This window comes from Antennarius striatus, chromosome 7, assembly GCF_040054535.1.
Source record: "Antennarius striatus isolate MH-2024 chromosome 7, ASM4005453v1, whole genome shotgun sequence".
Taxonomy (NCBI): Eukaryota; Metazoa; Chordata; class Actinopteri; order Lophiiformes; family Antennariidae; genus Antennarius; species Antennarius striatus.
Window position 1 is genome coordinate 8,390,320 of NC_090782.1, and position 17,040 is coordinate 8,407,359.

The 17,040-nt window shown below is 39.1% G+C and overlaps 1 protein-coding gene across 19 annotated transcripts in view; it reads right to left on the reverse strand.

Moving 5' to 3' along the window:
• Positions 1-4,146, reverse strand: part of adgrl2a (adhesion G protein-coupled receptor L2a) — a 99,083-nt gene extending 94,937 nt beyond the window's left edge. For 8 of the 19 annotated variants that reach the window (XM_068318820.1, XM_068318824.1, XM_068318819.1 and 5 more), the window contains exon 1: positions 3,523-4,145. The gene's annotated coding sequence lies outside the window, so the exon portion shown is untranslated. Of the gene's footprint in view, positions 1-3,522 lie in introns of all 19 variants that reach the window. The other 11 variants (XM_068318825.1, XM_068318822.1, XM_068318821.1 and 8 more) reach the window with 7 other exon arrangements.
• Positions 4,147-17,040: the final 12,894 nt, after the last annotated feature.

A 17,040-nucleotide genomic window follows, 5' to 3' on the forward strand; every position in this document is an offset into this window, starting at 1 on the left:
TAACCAAACATAGGAAGGGTTTTCAAAAAAGAATGCAAAAAAGAAACATCATATTTGTGGACCAGGTCATCATTTGATCACAATCACTTTATGACCAGAGGACTATTTTTGCTCCCCAGTCTGGCACTTTGCGTTTCATTTTTTTCTACGTACCATAGAGAATTACAAAATGAGTGACGCAATGAAAAGAGATGCCAGATAGGCTCAGAGCGGCTGCCACTTTGCCAGTGAGCGAAGCCTGATGTGAGAGCCTTTGGTTAAACTCCATTTTGCTTCTTGTCACCAGAATTTGAATTGACCCCAAATTTCACCCCCTGTGTCCTTGCTGTGTAATGTTCTGCTTTGAAATTATTTGCGTAAGCAGAAAGTTTCACCTGCCATTTCAGGGGGCACCAAATTTCCCACTGCACTAGAAGCCTTTAGCAAGTGGAAACAAATGTCCAAAATGGCAGGGATGAGGAACACGCCGCAAAACATTTTGCTGATTGCCAATCGTAAAATAAAATCAGTCATGAAAGGGGAGGTTTCTTGGCCCACCGAAGGCCCTCACATTACATCAAATTTGCCATAACTTTCTTTTACAGCCTCATTTCTTCCCTTTAAAGACGAGCAGTTATCCACAGAGTATGGGTCCTTGTAGATGGTTTAGCATCAGATACAATTGAATCTGACAACACAACACCACAATTTGCATGCCAAACAAGCAAAGGGATGGAAATCCAAGAGCATCGATGCCCTGCAATCTTCTACTTCTGATGCATCCGCAACACTCTTTGTTTCCTTGATTTTGCTATAGAGCCAAGCCACTACAACGCCATTTCTAAGTGCATCATGAAATCGGTCCTTGTTCCCATACTGGCAGCAGAGACTGTGATGGTCAAGCTTAAATTTGGTGGTGATCACCGTGAATTAAAGCATGACATCCAGACTCCGTACACTTGCATAAACAATCCATTTGGTTACAATGCAACCTTCAAATCAATCACATGGACTTGCCAATCTCTGTTCAAAGACCAGACTATGGAACAAAAGGTAAAGAAAGGTTGCCACTGGTCACTCTGTGCATGCTTATATTAAATTAAATCAATAAAAACTACCTCAATAATTCCAGAGTGGAAGAGCCTGGCTTGCTGCCGTAGCTTGAAAATCTGGAGAGGCTGTGAAATTCTGTTTAATGCACCCGTCAAATATCTGTATGAACCTCATTCTCTTCCTATATAGCCAGCTGAAAGATACAAAGCATCAGTTCGTACTGTCACAAATTCTGATACGTTCACACCCACAAAGCCATTCACACTTGTAAGGGTCTCATGTGCTGCGAGAGTGCAATATAAAGAGTGATTTGAGTGCACTTTGTTGCTCCCAAACCCAGATAGAAGCGTGCAAGGCTGTACTGATCTGCGAGAAGACACGAACGCACGAGCAAAGAGGGGCAATCTGGCGAATCTAGAGCAACTGCAGTTCTTTGAAACCAAATGCACTTCCAATGAAATGAGGCTCTAGACTTAAAAAAAGGTGCTCCTTCTCAGAGTGCTCATTACAGCACGTCCAAGCTAAAGGTATGAGAAACCGAGACATCCAAGACGACGGGTTCTTTCATCCACACACAAGTGTGTATTGTTTCCAGTAACAGCAAACACACCTTTTTAATTATTATTTTAAGAAATTCCGATGGTGATAATTACAAATCCAAAAAAGTGATATTTTGGAATGAATTTTGAGAAATGTTATTTCACGTGAGAATTTTTTTTTTTCCCCCCACCGACAATATACTATTTGATGAGGCACTGCGCAATTTCCCCATTATGTGAAAGCAGATTATGTTGCATTCAAGCTGACATAAGAACCTGCTTACATGAAAAAAGGAAGATTCACCAGTCTTCAAGTTAACCAGTTTGCACTCATTCTCAAGCCTTTCAGGGTCAGCCAAAAACCAGTGGAAGAAAACATATTCAACTCCTTCAATTGTGTAAGGGCTCGGACCACCTTGATATGCTAATATACTCCTGCCACACACTTGGAATTTCCACCTGCATTAATTCAAACTTATTTTTTTTATACACACACGTGAAAATTTAGTTCCCCATATAAGTGATGCTGGAATAAAGAATAGCAGCAGTGCGTGATAAAAAGTTTATCTGTTTAATTTTTACACATTTCTGAAAATGAATGAAATGACTTATTCACCGCTGATTTGCTTTTGTATTTAAGTGTAACTTGAGTCTCATTTTGTTATGTATATGTGGGTAATAAAAGCCCTTTCATCCTGGAGACACTGCATTCCTGTATTGTATCATTTCAAGATTAGCCTCAGAAAAGTATGTGTCTATTGAACCAGGACATGTTCTTTCAAATGCATGTTGACTAAATACACAAGAAAAGCCATATCATATGATTTTTTTGTTGTTGTTGTTCGACAGATGGGCTGACTGTGCTCTAGAGATATTACAGAAGCCAGTAACAGAAAAGACACCCAGGAATTTGTAGCTCCAGCTCTCTGTTGAGCAGAAGCACAACCTTAACCAAAACGTGCTTATGGAGACTGGAGCTAAATTATTCCCATTCCAATGATCGATTACTGAAGACTACAGTTCTGCTACAGGCTGTAATGCACCGCCGGCTGGCCGCTGTGTGTTTTCGACCAAGAGAAGCACACACCGCGCTGCATGTGCGCTTCTGCTGCCGACTCTTTAACACATGGTTGACAAGTCGCATTCGGAATCGGTCGGCCTAAATAATAAATGCTCAGTAAGAGGATCTAATTTTACTGCTTCTCTACGCCGGTTGCATTGGAGACAAAACAGCAAACCATGTCCAATTTAATGCATTTTCTTTTCTTTTTTTTATTCCCTCCTTTGATTGATTTACAGGATGACATTACGCTTACCTCATAGACTGGGCCAAACTATTGCACTGGCAGGCAAAGACTTAGGGTTTGGTGGGTTTTTTTTTCATTTCTTTTCACTCTTTCAGACAAATAGCACCAGTTCCAATTAGAATGGATTACCCTATGAATGGTCTGAGGAATTATACACCGACACCGCTTCTCCAGTCAGGGCTCCAAGCATAAATCCCCACCATTTAAACCAACAGCACCGTCAGAGGACTTAAAAAAGAACCTTGTTGACCCGAACCAGCAACGAACTACATTTCAACTCTACAGGCATAAATTCCAATTTGACTGTGCTCCATGCGTTCTGGTTCACGTAGTCTAAACGTGCTGCTCCCGCACCTAGAGAGTCGAACAAATCAATCCACATCTGGTTATGTTTTCATTTTTCAAATCAGCCCAGGGATAATTTAAATCGCCTTCAACGGGGGGCGTCTTGCTTAATTACATGTCAAGCCAAAATGCATTACTTATAAAAGTACCGGTAAAATGCAGCGTAACTTCTGTGATGTCTTGTTTCAAATGAGGTGCTCTGAAGTGACCGTGTCAAGACGAAAGTTATTACACCCATCATCAACTTGGTAGAATATTGATTAGTCTGGTTAATAAAAGAAAGGGGGAAAAAAACTTACTTTTCTTGAAAAAACAGTGATGTCAGACAGGCTGGAGTGAAGTCTGAAGGGTTGCAGACAAAAAAAAAATAATTAAAAGGAAAGAAAATGTTTGTGTAAAGACAGTCTGATGAGAACTCTCCCGCAGCGAAGAGTGCAGCTCTGAGGCATGCTCCCCTTATCTGGGACGGAGGCTGACTATCAGGCGGCAGGTCCCCCTCTCACCCCGCACATCCCCCCGCACCGGACACTCTCTTCCATGGCAAGGCAACGCTGTTGCAGTAAAGCTCGGTCCTGCCTCAGCAACGCTAATCATGCACCTTTCTTTCACCAGCTCATCTGTGTCTCGGCTCTTCTGTGCGCCTCTACTTCCAGAAGCAGAACAACAACAAAAAATAAAGGGGTAGAAGCGGAGCCCCGGGACCCAGAAACGGCCACAGAAGTGGGGGCTCTCAGAGTCTTGATGAGGGGGAGTCTCTCCGCTACTTGAACCGCTTGTATGTCTCTCTCTTTCTCGCACCTCCTCACTGAGTCTGACTAGAACAAGTTTCAGCGGCTCGCCTCTGGAAAGGATCCCGCTCACTGTGTTGAGACACTTGGTGGAAGCAGCTCCGAGCGGGCTTCCAGTAAACAGCGCCAGTGCAGTGGGAAGCAGGCTGCCGTTCGCAGGAGCGCGTCTAAGCGGAGGACTCCACTAAAAACACGACATGGATTCCAGATCCGCGCTGACTCGGAGTCCTGCTCCTTACAGGATGGTAATCACATCAATTTATTATCATGCTTGCAAGAATCAGCTCAGCTTTTTTTTTTTTTAAACTAAGGAGAGGATTCAACTACGTCATGCAGGGAAGTTATCAAATATAACCCAACTCTAAGATTTGGCCCCCTTTCCCACTTAGGTATGCAAGACTGCCTTTCTTTTGGGTATGGGAGGCCCACACTGTCACAGTAGGAAGTCCAGCCTTTTCAGCCAATGACAGAAGACTTATTCAACTGTAATACTACCGAGCATCAAAAGGAACATGGAAGCATAGATAGACTTTTTTCCCCATTCTACAACTGGCCCCACAGGATACCACGCTGGCCTGTACATCGGTGATCAAGCTGCTGCTGGTTGTGTTTGGGTATGTGTGTGTGTGTGTGTGCACGTGCACATTCAAATCCATGTAGTTTCTTAAACCAAGAATCTCTCTCCCAGAGTGAGTGTGATTATTTTCCCTTGCATTTTTTTTTTCTTTTTTAGATGATTCATGACACCATTTTTTCCTATCAGGCTGTCGCTTATTTGGTCCTCACACTTCTTACCATAAGCTGTTATGTAGGTGATCCATGGTATTCACTGTCATCTATATTGGTGGGTACAGTTTATCCTTTTCAAGATTTCTCAGGAACATTCATTTTTAAAAAAGATTCTGTTATGATATATGGATTTAATCTTTTTTTTATAAAATCTTATAAATGTCAGATACTTCAAGTGTTCATGACAATCGCTATTTCTTCTTTAAATCAACACAAAAAATAAACGAAACATGCCAGGTCACAACTGTTTTGTATGTGTTTCTCAGATTGGTGAAGACTTTAGCGTGTTATGATCTAGTTGAGGAATTTTGTCTCGAAACATTGTCAGGCAGGACGTGGGTACATGCCTGGCTTCAATAAAAGCTGTCTGTCACCCACTGTGGGGTAATGTGAAGTTGAGTCATGCTTGCCAGGTGAAGGTGAATTTAGGAGTGGGGCAGACGTATGTTTTCATGAGCATATTTTTACATAATAATCCAACCTTTATAGTGAGGGACACAAAAAAGAATCCAGATGTAATAAAGGTCAACGAGCAGCAGGAACCCATATCTGGAGAAATGTTTATTTATAAGCTGATACTAAAAACACATGTTGTCTCTGGCTGCAGTGCTGAGCAGTCTTCTCTCTCAAGAATTCATTTGAATCTGTTTCCTCAGATTGTCAACAGAGGGCATTAGACTTATAGTGCCATTATTCTGAATGGATATTCATTCAACAATAAAATTCACAGCCATTTGAAACGTAAACTGGTGAAGACAGATATCAGTTCAAGCCACACAATAATTGCATTTTCTTCCGGTAATTATAGACTACCTCGTGTTTGACCCCCAGCTTGTGCAGTCACTTCTTTGATGAGTCACAGCAGTTGCACATTAATTGTTTATGATAAACTGTAGCATAATCATATTTTACCAAGGCAGCTCAATATTGCACTTAATCACTCACCAAATGGTGTGTGATGAATGAAAAAAGCTTTCGGAAGGTGGAAATCTTGTATGGAGATCATGACAGCATTTTTAAATGTGGAAAGCAACAAAACGGAAAGTTTAAGCTTGTGCTTGATGGCTAGTAAAGACGTAAGAGCAGTGTTTTCTCTGTATCTACTGAAAATAATGACAGTCGCTTTAGAAAGACCTCAGTCATCCATGCAGAGAGCAAACATGTTCCCCCCACTTCTCCTGTGGCTCCAAGCCTGCCCCTCAACCCTCGATTGTTCAGTTAACAATGGTGACTGGTTCCTTCCCAAAATATTTGCACATGATTGACATCTCAGGCGCACATGACCAGTCACAAGACTGCTGCTGACCCCAACCAATCAGCATCCTTTCAATGATGACTTGGTGAAGATACAAGCTTCTGAACACTATGAGCAAGGTGACTTTCTAATGTCACTCACTTATTCATTAAACATATTTGACACTCTTTATTTTATAATTTCATTGAGTAGCTTCGATCTTGAGAGACAACAGTTTGCTTTAACCAGGTCCTTCTGTCATTGGTATTAATACTCTTGTAATTGAAACACTTTCTAAATAACATACAAAATTGTGCTAGCAAAAAAAAAAAAAATGGATTCAGGACAATGAAAGGAGTTGTGTTTACTTTTTTTTGTCATATTTCCTCAATCACTGGAAAAATTCCAAATACAGTGCATTCTCTTTACTCATGTTTAATGCGTTCCAGGAACCACATGAAAGTAACAAATTCCACGATATAGCGACTAACTATTTATCTTATCATTTACAGTAATTTAAACATTTACGAACCTTCCCCATACTGATATTAAACTACCTTCTGTCTGTATTACCTTTTCCCATACTCTGATAGACTGTTTAAAGCAATTTTGTGTCTCATGGAAGTGCGTTGCATTCCGAGACTCATGGAGAGTAGCACACTTCCAGATGCCATCAGCCCTTAGAATGCGCGTACGGTATCACATGACTACCTACCAAGAATCCACGATGAGGTGACATTGCGAGTGTTGATGCGTGATTGCGCGAGGGCGCACTGTACATGACCTGCAAATTAGCTACCTTCCTCTGCTGGCTTTGTTGGCATGAAATCCAGCTGCTTGATCATCTCCACACCGAGTGACACTCCTCATCTCAGCTAGTGAATAAAAGTACAGTATTCTCTCCTCAGTTTTGTAAAATTGGTTTATTAAGTGTTCTCTGTGGACATGAAATTCTCAGAGTAGACTAAAGATATAACAGAGTGCAGACTGTCAGAGATTATTTAGCCTTCTATACTGAAGTGATTATACTTCTTTTTCAATAATAATGTTTTTGTTAAGTATATTTAATTTGTCTGCTGACAGTTAGTTAATCTTCTGAGTGCCCCTCCCCCCTGCACACACATATCTTATATTTTGAGTTAAGCACAGCACCAACAGGGTGTTCAGCTCCAGAGTGCACCTGATCCAAAATCAATGATGGATTTAGGAGTAAGTCTGTCCTTGTCTCTGTCTTTTTTTATTAAACAGACCTGAGAAAGGAATCCAAAGCAATCAACTCTGGTATGAAAGTAAACGTGTTTGCTGTGAGCTGGCACACCAAGTAAAATATTATCAAATCAAGGTCCAGAGAGTGATCTCATCATTCTGCTCAAATTTCTGTTATTCAATCACTCCGTTTGTTGAAAAACACTGCCATAGTTGGTCCCCCCTAGAAAGGGCCCAGGACTTATAATTGACCCAGCAGACAGGAAGCAATTAAAAAGAAGTCAAACACATGAGGGGCTTTGAGATCAAATTAGAAAAAAGCAAGGTCCAGTGTGGTGGGCACGTTGGGTTCTGGGTTGCGCAACTGTCAAATAAGTTGAGTGTTAAAAGACCACACTATGTAAACAAATCATTTAAAGCAAACTGTGTTGGAGTGTAAACACTGACGACTCATAACACTCTTCAAACTGTGCTCTGTAATCAAATATTTTCAGAAACATACTTTCTGGTACAAAAGAGCAAACTCTCTCTTTCTGAGGTTTGATGTTCATGACACAGGTTGGTTTAAACAAGCACATGGGAGCAACAAACAGGGTGAAGAATCTCTATTCAAATGTTTTGGATGGAAACTTAGTCAATTGGAAACAGATGTGCTTCACTTGTGACCTATAAAAAATGATATACGGTCACCAGTAATATGGTTCAGCAGAGGCCAACAGTTCCAATGTGCTTCACTTGTGCTCTGTGTTGTCTAAATGTGGATGGATTTTTGTAAACAAAAGATGTGACATTTTCACTGTAAACACAGTGAATGATGTGTATGCTTTAAAAAGACTGAAAGAAAGATCTATTTACTCATAAATGAAACACATTCACAACCACATTCACAACCACAAAATGTTATTTTAAATTCATAAAGTTGATATGCTCTAAGTAGAGAGTAAGCAAATAAGACGGTAACGACAACATCTGTGAGGTACAGCATATTAATTGGAATTTACAGATATATATTTTTTTAAATCTGCAGTTGTTCTTTAATTGATTGCCATAGAGCTGATACATCCCAAAATATTTCCACTGAGTTTTAAGAAGAGACTCTAAGGAATGCCTTTTTCAAAATATATCTAGCTGTTCAAGATAAACTAAATTTTAATAATTACATTTCATAGATGATAGTTATTTTACTTTCTAAAAGATTTGATGTGAGATTTCCAAGAAGTTTAACATATGCATATAGAGAAAACACACACACACACACACACACACACACACACACACACACACACACACACACACACACACACACACACACACACACACACACACACACACACACACACACACACACACACACACACACACACACACACACACACAAATATTAAACCCTCAATAATAAAATGTATGAAAGCATTAGTTTGTGTTAAAAAAACAAACTGTATGGTGAGCTTTATTCTGATTTCTGATACCAGAACAACAAATGCTTTCAAATGAACGAACTCCATAGAGTTTAAGGGACTGATGATGAGGAGTAGTAGGTCACTGATAGGAAGACAGTCCATTAACATCTGCCTTTACCTGGATAGAAAGTAATAGAAATCAACTTTATTAGTCAAGTGTGCAGAGGATAATCTGTCTGTGTTAATGCTCTCTAGTATGAGAGTAAAACACTTTCATTTGTTCTCTCTAATGAAGATGAATACTATACAGCAAAGACAGAAAAATAAGTGACCTACTCAGTCCCTTTAGAGGTCAATAATCTTTTATAATAATTGCCTCAAATTATAATTGAAGCAAACTCTTACTTAAGCATTCATCACTGTCGACAGACATTCCTTCCTTCAATTTTGTATTCCGATTAATTCCACTAATTTAAAAGTAACTGCTTTGTGCTGGTATAAAGGAACACAATTATAAGTTTTAAATACATATAGCTTATTTCCATAAAACATTACTGTTCTAAATACTGGGGGTGCTCACCAAAGCATAAAAATGGTCAAATTTATGCTGGCCATTCCAGTAGATGCATAAACTTCTTAATAAGTCAACAACAATCCTTGAAGTGGTTTCAAATTGTCAAAACTTCCACAAATGACTAAACAACTTATCAATGAAGCTGATTACTCTTTAACAATGTGTTTCACTTCACAGGATACATGGGGAAATGTGCAAGGTTGGGGTTAGTATATAAAACAAAAGACATGATTTAACACGCATCCATTGACAGGTCTAGAATTGCGCTCATCCGAATCATTTGACACAACTGTTTATTAAGTCCTAATTAGTCTGAATGAAATCTTTCCAAGCCAATCAAACAGTTTGCTTGATTAGTGGTGTGTTCTTCCTGGCACACCGAAGAACAGATGAATCCAATACAAAGAAAAGAAAAGGAAAAGAAGGGCAACTCCAATTTCTGAGGACAATGAACTAAATTGTTCTGTCCCAATTTCTCAAGAGATACTTTGCAATCACGGCTAATTATTGTTGCATGGTAAAGTGGGGAAAGGAACAATAGTCGTTGTTCCACACTTTCCACAAGTCTACAAAATAAATTGATATTTTTAAGAGTTGCAAAAAGTTCCATTATGCATTCCTGACACCTTTGCAAGTTTAACACTGTAGACGACAAAATAAATCAGGTGAGTTTCTGTTAATTTACGTGTGTCACAAAACTGTCATACTTATGCGCAGGAGTTTGACAGACACTTGTTAACTAGAACAGACCAAACATAGTAGCAAGAGCTGGTGAAAAGAGTATTATGATTCTTTAGATAGAAACATGTAAATATTCTGATCCCTCAAGCAAATAAATTAAGTATTAATTTCAAAATGTATTTATAGAAATAAAAGTATAAAATAATACCCAAAAGAATTTATTCTATACTACTACTGTCTACTATATTATTGTTACTAATGCAATGTATGTTAGTAGCATTTAGTATTTTGGTTGCTGAAGGTGTTATCCAAATTGTTGCACCATGGTTGTATACAATATAAAACACTGTTAACATTTTTAACTGTTTTTAAAAGTATGGTAGATAGTGGCCTTGGCAAATCAAAAGAAGCCAATATAGTAACATCATTAGGTATTTGTGAACCACATCACTCACCTTGCATAACATACACATCAAATGTCATAAAAACAAATACAGTGGCCTTGGCAAAACAAGTGTTACAGGCAATTAAAATCACTGCAGATGTTGGCATGATGAGAGCTGTAGTTATATGTGAGGTGAGGTACTTCAGTTCCCCATACGTTGTTGAATGAGCTGGTGACTAGATTCTTTATTTTTTGTGGATGCTAAATGCACAACATTGTTTGTGTGATTGTCGTTAATGTATTCATTCATTTGTTTGTTCATTTTTTCATTCTTTCATTCGTATGTCCGTTCATTCGTCCGTTAGTTCATTCACTCATCCAGTCATTACTACTTACCCTTTTTGTGGTTATGGGGGACTGGAGCCTATCCCAACTGACTTTGAGCGGTACAACCAATCACACTCATATTTGTGCTTATGGACATTTCAGAGTCACCAAGTCATCTATGTTAAAAGTTAATCTGAATGTTGCACATCTTCATTAACACTCAGAGCTTTTGTTTGGTTTGTGGACTGATGAGTCAAAACCTGAAGCATTTGGTATCCAATTACATATCACATAAAGTAAGAACAGCAGTCAACAACTAAAAGCCACAGACAAGGGTGGAGATGGCAGTGAAATGCAGTTGGGATGCTTTGTTGCTTCAGAGTCAAGATGACTTGCAATAGTTGTGGATAACAAGAATTGTGTTCTATCCCAGAAAAATGTAATTTGTATTTACTCAGCTTTAGCCTATCATACTGTCTGTGTGCACATAATCACCAATTGCAATGTGAAATTGTGATTTTAAAAAAGTTTTATGCTCCTCAGACAAAATAGACTCTCTGTAGCTCTGCGTTTCAGTCTCAAGAAAAACGAGGAGTCAGAGGTAAATGTCTTACTGTTTGTGCAGTATCTAACCTATTAGGATTTGACCTCCTTGACGCATCATATTGTCTCAGGAGAGGTTGTGTTATAACTGTGTTTTTTGGGGGTGGGTGGGTGGCGGGGGGGTGGGGTGGGGGTCGGTGGGGGGCCTCCCTGCCCCGTGCCCCTTGGGCCTGTCCCGTGCACCCTGGCGGTGGTGGCCGGTGCCTCCTTTGGATCCCTGGGTCTGCGTGGTTCTCGGTGCCCCCGATAGGCTGATGATGACTTCTGGATGCTCCTGGCTGCCGGGGTTGGAGTGCTCGGCTGGCGTGGCCCTGTTGAGTTTGGTAGCCTATCTGGGTGTTGGTTTCATCACACATGCATGTTGGGTCAGGGCTTACCAGCTCCTGTCGAGTCCAATTATTGAGAACCATTGGATCCCGTCAGAATGTGATGAGTCTCACTTCAGTCACCACAATATCATGCCCTCTATCTTCCTCCTACACTGGTTTCCTCTGGTGGCCTATTCTATATTATCAGGACCTCCACTAATCTGATGTTTTGTAACATTGGTGTTGAAATATCAGTTCTAAGATAGAATAAAACAGCCTAAACCTTTTTCACTCCAACAGCACTGCCTGTCTATCCACTACCTTGTTTGTGTTTTCTCTCCCTGTCTCCTTTTGCTTTCCCCCTTAACTCACAGGGATGCAGCACTTCCCTCTCTGGCTCACAATAGGAAATTCTAATAAAGACTGACAATTTAGTTCCCTGAGAGGACTGGTGACGGTCACATGCACGCATTAAAATATATAAAAGATTTTGCTGCAAGACTAAAATAAGCACTGATCTCATAAAAGGTTGACCCGCTTCTATGGGGTTAAACTAGGAGAATACGTGTAGACAAGACAAAAAAAAAAAAAAACAACTGTGGTTTTTGTCTTCCTTCTGAGAAGGAAAATCAAATAGCCTTTACATGAATAACACCCAGTGTTGCCTGCATTTAACTAGCTAGCAAGCTACCTGAAGTTTATTTGTATTACCCTTCATCAAAGAGAGGAAATTAGCCAGAGAATGTTAACATACATAAATACTTCAATGAAAGAAGTGGAATAAATAGGGGTAAAAAAAAAAAGTGTGATAAATGTTTCACGAGCTGAAGGAAAGGAAAAAATGGAAAAATGCAATCCATTTTGGAAATGATAAAATGGGCTTGCCATGTTTAACCTAATGCTGGGATGTTTGATTAACTGTGTTAATCATTTCCCATCTGCACTAGGCCCCTGTCTCTGCTTTTTGATTAAATTCTGACTAGACTTGCATTGTTCATTATGTGTACTTGTCAAATAATTGACTGCTTGAAGGCAAAAATAAAAAATAAAAAAATGAATGTATGCCTTTCAATCTTGTTGAGGAAGTGCTTTAATATTGTGTCATTCACTTTTCATGGCATGTCCAGGAGATGAGTGTGAGAGATAAGGAAAGATACATCTCAAGGGAAAGCTGTTAGCAATTCAGTCTGCCTGGTTTTCAACAATTGCTTTTACCCTAAAGTTCATGTTCAGGGTCTAACATGACCTTCAATCTTAATAACGTATTGCGTTCGTGTAAGTGGAAATTCTGTTCGCAACATGGTGTCATAGAAAATGGGTGAGGTTCATGTAGATCTTTTAATATCGCAATCATGAATATCTTTTAAGCATGCTGTGAACTGGGTGCAACAGAACAGATCTGAAGCATGCTGTTCATTTAATTGATTTTCATTAATCCACAAACATGTTATTTCATATATCTCTTACTGTCCAAGCCCACTCTATGTGGATATGATGTTAACAGACTGCATTCATTCACTTGTATTTCATTTCAAAATGTGGAAAATCTTTGCATTTAGTCTACTTTATAGCCCTTACTAATTATAAACCTCAAAGTTTTCTTGATAATGATATCTTATTGAAATGACAACTCCATACTGTGTTGTTCCAGAAGATATGGATGTGTAACTCCAATGTGGTTGTCATTATCTTTGTATCTGGTTCATGCAATAATACAGATCTGCTTTCATTGTCCTTGATAAGGAAGCACACCACCTTGTGTGCATATGCTGCAGACAGGCAGGCAACTCTTTCCCTCATCAAGGATAAACACTCAACACTGTTAGGCATTGTACCACAAATACATCTCAGTAAAAGTGAATGTGGAATAAAAGCATGGAAGGTTGTGGTTGTGTAAGACTTTTTTTTTTACACAACCGCAATTTCATTATAGTTGTACTAGCGAGAACCCGTGGAAATTCCACAATAAAACAAAAATATCAGACTCCATACCGAACATCTTCTTTTCCTTTCGGCTTTTCCCTTCAGGGCTCGCCACAGCGAATTAATTTCATACCAAACATATAAAATAAAATACCTAACATATAAAAACAAGTGTATTGGTACTATAAACCAAGCGCACCCTATGTAGTCAAAAATCAACGTGGTGACGTAACGACTTTGTGTTGCCAAATCCCTGTTGATTTTTGACTATGTTGGGTGTGCTTGGTTTATAATACCAATACATTTGTTTTCATATGTTTGGTATGAAGTCTAACATTATTGTTTTATCGTGGGATTTCCACGGGTTCTCGCTAGTACTAATTGAATTGTATGACCATTTACCTTCCTGATGTGGAGCTGTTATACGTCAGAAAATACCGTAGTTGATTTTAACTCCGTCCACACTGTGTGTACATGTAGACATGGGTCAAACACACTAACTTCACAGCGGTTTTTGTCGCAGGGAGACGCCCCCGAATAGAAAAAGTTTCGATTACAGCGTCTACACAACAACGCATACCCGGCCTTTTCAAAAAACTTCACTTTGGCCAGAGTTTTTGTCCCAGATATCTGCGTTGTCGTATGAACAAAAAGCGAAACCACAACAAAACGCTTCGCTGCCCGATGCATTACGTCATACTGTTCACGTGATTCCTTCTGGTAGATGTACAGTGATTGGTTGGGCGCTTGATTGACAGGTAGTGGGTGGAGTTAAAAGTGTGACAATGAGAGGTTTTCAAGTGAGCTTATTTAAATATATAGTTGGGAAGATAGCATCTCAGTAAAATCATGTAGCCTAAAGGGGTCATAATGAAACTGTGGCCCCGTCCACACGATGACAGATATTTTAAAAACGCAACTTTTTTGTTGCGTTTACGCCTTCCGTCCACACGACAACGCAGATATCCGGAACGAAAACGCAACTTTTTAAAACGCTGGCCAAGGTTGATTTTTAAAAAAATGCTGGGTCTGCGTTGTCGTGTGGACGGCATTTCCGCGACTTTTTAAAAACGCTGACGTCTTGCCTGCGACGAACATCGCTGTGACGTCATATTTATGGGCCCGTGTGTTGTGACAACAAAACACGGAGGATTCCTATTGGATAAAATTTGACTCAATACTGCCACCACATGGTTTGGCATGCTTATAGCAGTCTTCGACAACGCACTGGTGCGTTTACGTGTGGACGGAGATTTTTTTAAAAACGCTGTCGTGTGGACGGGAATCGTTTTCGATGCGTTTTTAAAAAGTTCAGTTTTTTTAAAAATCCGTTATCGTGTGGACGGGGCCTGAAACACAACAAACACCCCCGAATAGATAAAATTAAGCAGGACAAATAAAAAAAACAAAAAAAATCAAAACAAAACATGGATTATTAAACAAAGTTAAAGTCAGCTAAATAAATACCCCTTTAAAAAAGTATGAAAAGAGAACTTGAAAGCTAAAGCTCTGAAACTAATACAAATGAAATACCAGATTTGAAACACAGGTATTTAATTTCCTTTTGAAAAAATTGAGAGTGCTCGTCTTTCTAATATCAAGTGATGGTGAGTTACACAGTTTAGGTACACTGTTAAATCCCAAATCAACACATCTGTGTGAATAATTAATTTGTAAAACGCCTCCTTCCAGCTGTCTCAGTCAAATCATCTCAGAATGGAAGCAAGAAGAATTTGCTTGTGTGGTTCAAGAAGAACCGTCAAATGATGGACTTTTAATATTACGGGTGCCTATTGTCACCACAGTATTCATTGTCAAATCTACAAAAGAGGCTGGCTTTAATTAAACCACTACTTATGCATTTCATCTCAATTGCTATGGCAACATCCTAACATCCATTGCAGGTTTGTACTACATTACATCTCTTTTCTCATAAACTCCAAATAAGATCACTGAGGAAACTGTTTCATTTAGAAACTAGTGCTTTTTTTTTTTTTGATGGTCTTATGTTGTTGAAAAAAAAGAAAGGGATTGCACAGTTCCTATTTTTTTCAGTATTGAAGGAGAATGTTGCATATTTCATTTCAGACACTTACCTCTCATGAGTGAAGAAACAGATGATTTTTTCCCTAAATGTCCATATTAAATCGAAATGCACAAGATTTAAAGCAGTAGTCTGAGAGAAACAGATGGGTCTCTGTGTGTGTGTGTGTGTGTGTGTGTGTGTGTGTGTGTGTGTGTGTGTGTGTGTGTGTGTGTGTGTGCGTGCATGCGTGTGTGTGTGTGTGTGTGCATATGGGAGGTTTCCTCCAAATTACCAGTGAACTCATAGGTCTTTTTTTTTTTTTCGTTGTAAACATAAGCTGTTGGAATTGAGTTCAGGAGTTTTCCCACCATCGCTCCAAGGTGGCAAAGACTCAGCCTCCGCTGCATTCTTGTGTGTCTTACCATTAAGAGAATACCCTGGTGACAATGGTCATGTGGTCAATGAGGAGACTGTGATGGAAACAGCTCAGACTTGGGCAAAGAGTGAGTACTTTGGAAAGAACTCATTAAGTCACAGCTGTTGTGTTTGGAACAATGAGACTGGAACTCTTCTCAGACCTCTCTAGCACCCAAACATGAAAACCCAAACAGAGGATGTGCTGTAGAGTGGGGGAGTGTGACAATAGGCGGAGATGTAACTGCAAGAGATTGAATCTTAATTTTGTCCCTTAGTATTTTCTCATACAGACTCCAGTTTGAGAGTTTGATTAATCAATATAAAGCAAATTAAAACTGTTTCAATCCTATCAATTATTTTTGTGACCGGTCATGGATTGATGAAAGCAATGTTGACTGATAATCAATCAAAATGTTTATTTTCACAAAAAAATTATGAAAAGAAATATAAAGTATCTGTAACTTTAGGAGTCTGCAGGTCCTTTCCGACTGCTGCACTGTGACTCGCTGCTGCTGCCACTGAAACAACCATCAATGGTGCAAGATGTTTATTTGCACTGTGCATAATTGGTCACTTTTATGCTCATATTTTACATTCTATTTTTTATTAAAAACTACATTTTTTAAAATAAAAATTCTATTCACCTCCTTTTCCCCCAAAAATCAATCAATCAATTAATAAATAAAATAATATAAAATTGTATTCTGCTTGTACTTTTGTTACTGTGCCCTACCTCATTCCATATGAAGCAGCTATAACGGTTCAATAATGCTGATCTCTTACCTTACAGAATTTAAACTGCACTAAGTTGAAGTACCTCATCATAGTTAAGTTTTTTGAGTTCTCACTTTATTGAAATGCTCATGCCTGTGGTGTGTTTCGCATCATAGTAAATTAATGGCTTTGCTAACTCTTTACTCATTCACGGCTTATTTCCATTGAAGACCTGTGAATGGAGCCATTTTTATTCATAATTCTTTGTACTCTGCATTCGTTTACTCATGTATGTGCACATATTTTTCAGAAAGAATAAAGATAGGGAGGAGATTAACCTGTACTACTGATTCGGGGAAATGAACCTATGACAAAAGTAAGAGAACATGATTGCATACGGCAGTAATGGCATAGTTCAAAATGACTGAATTTAGCGGCATTT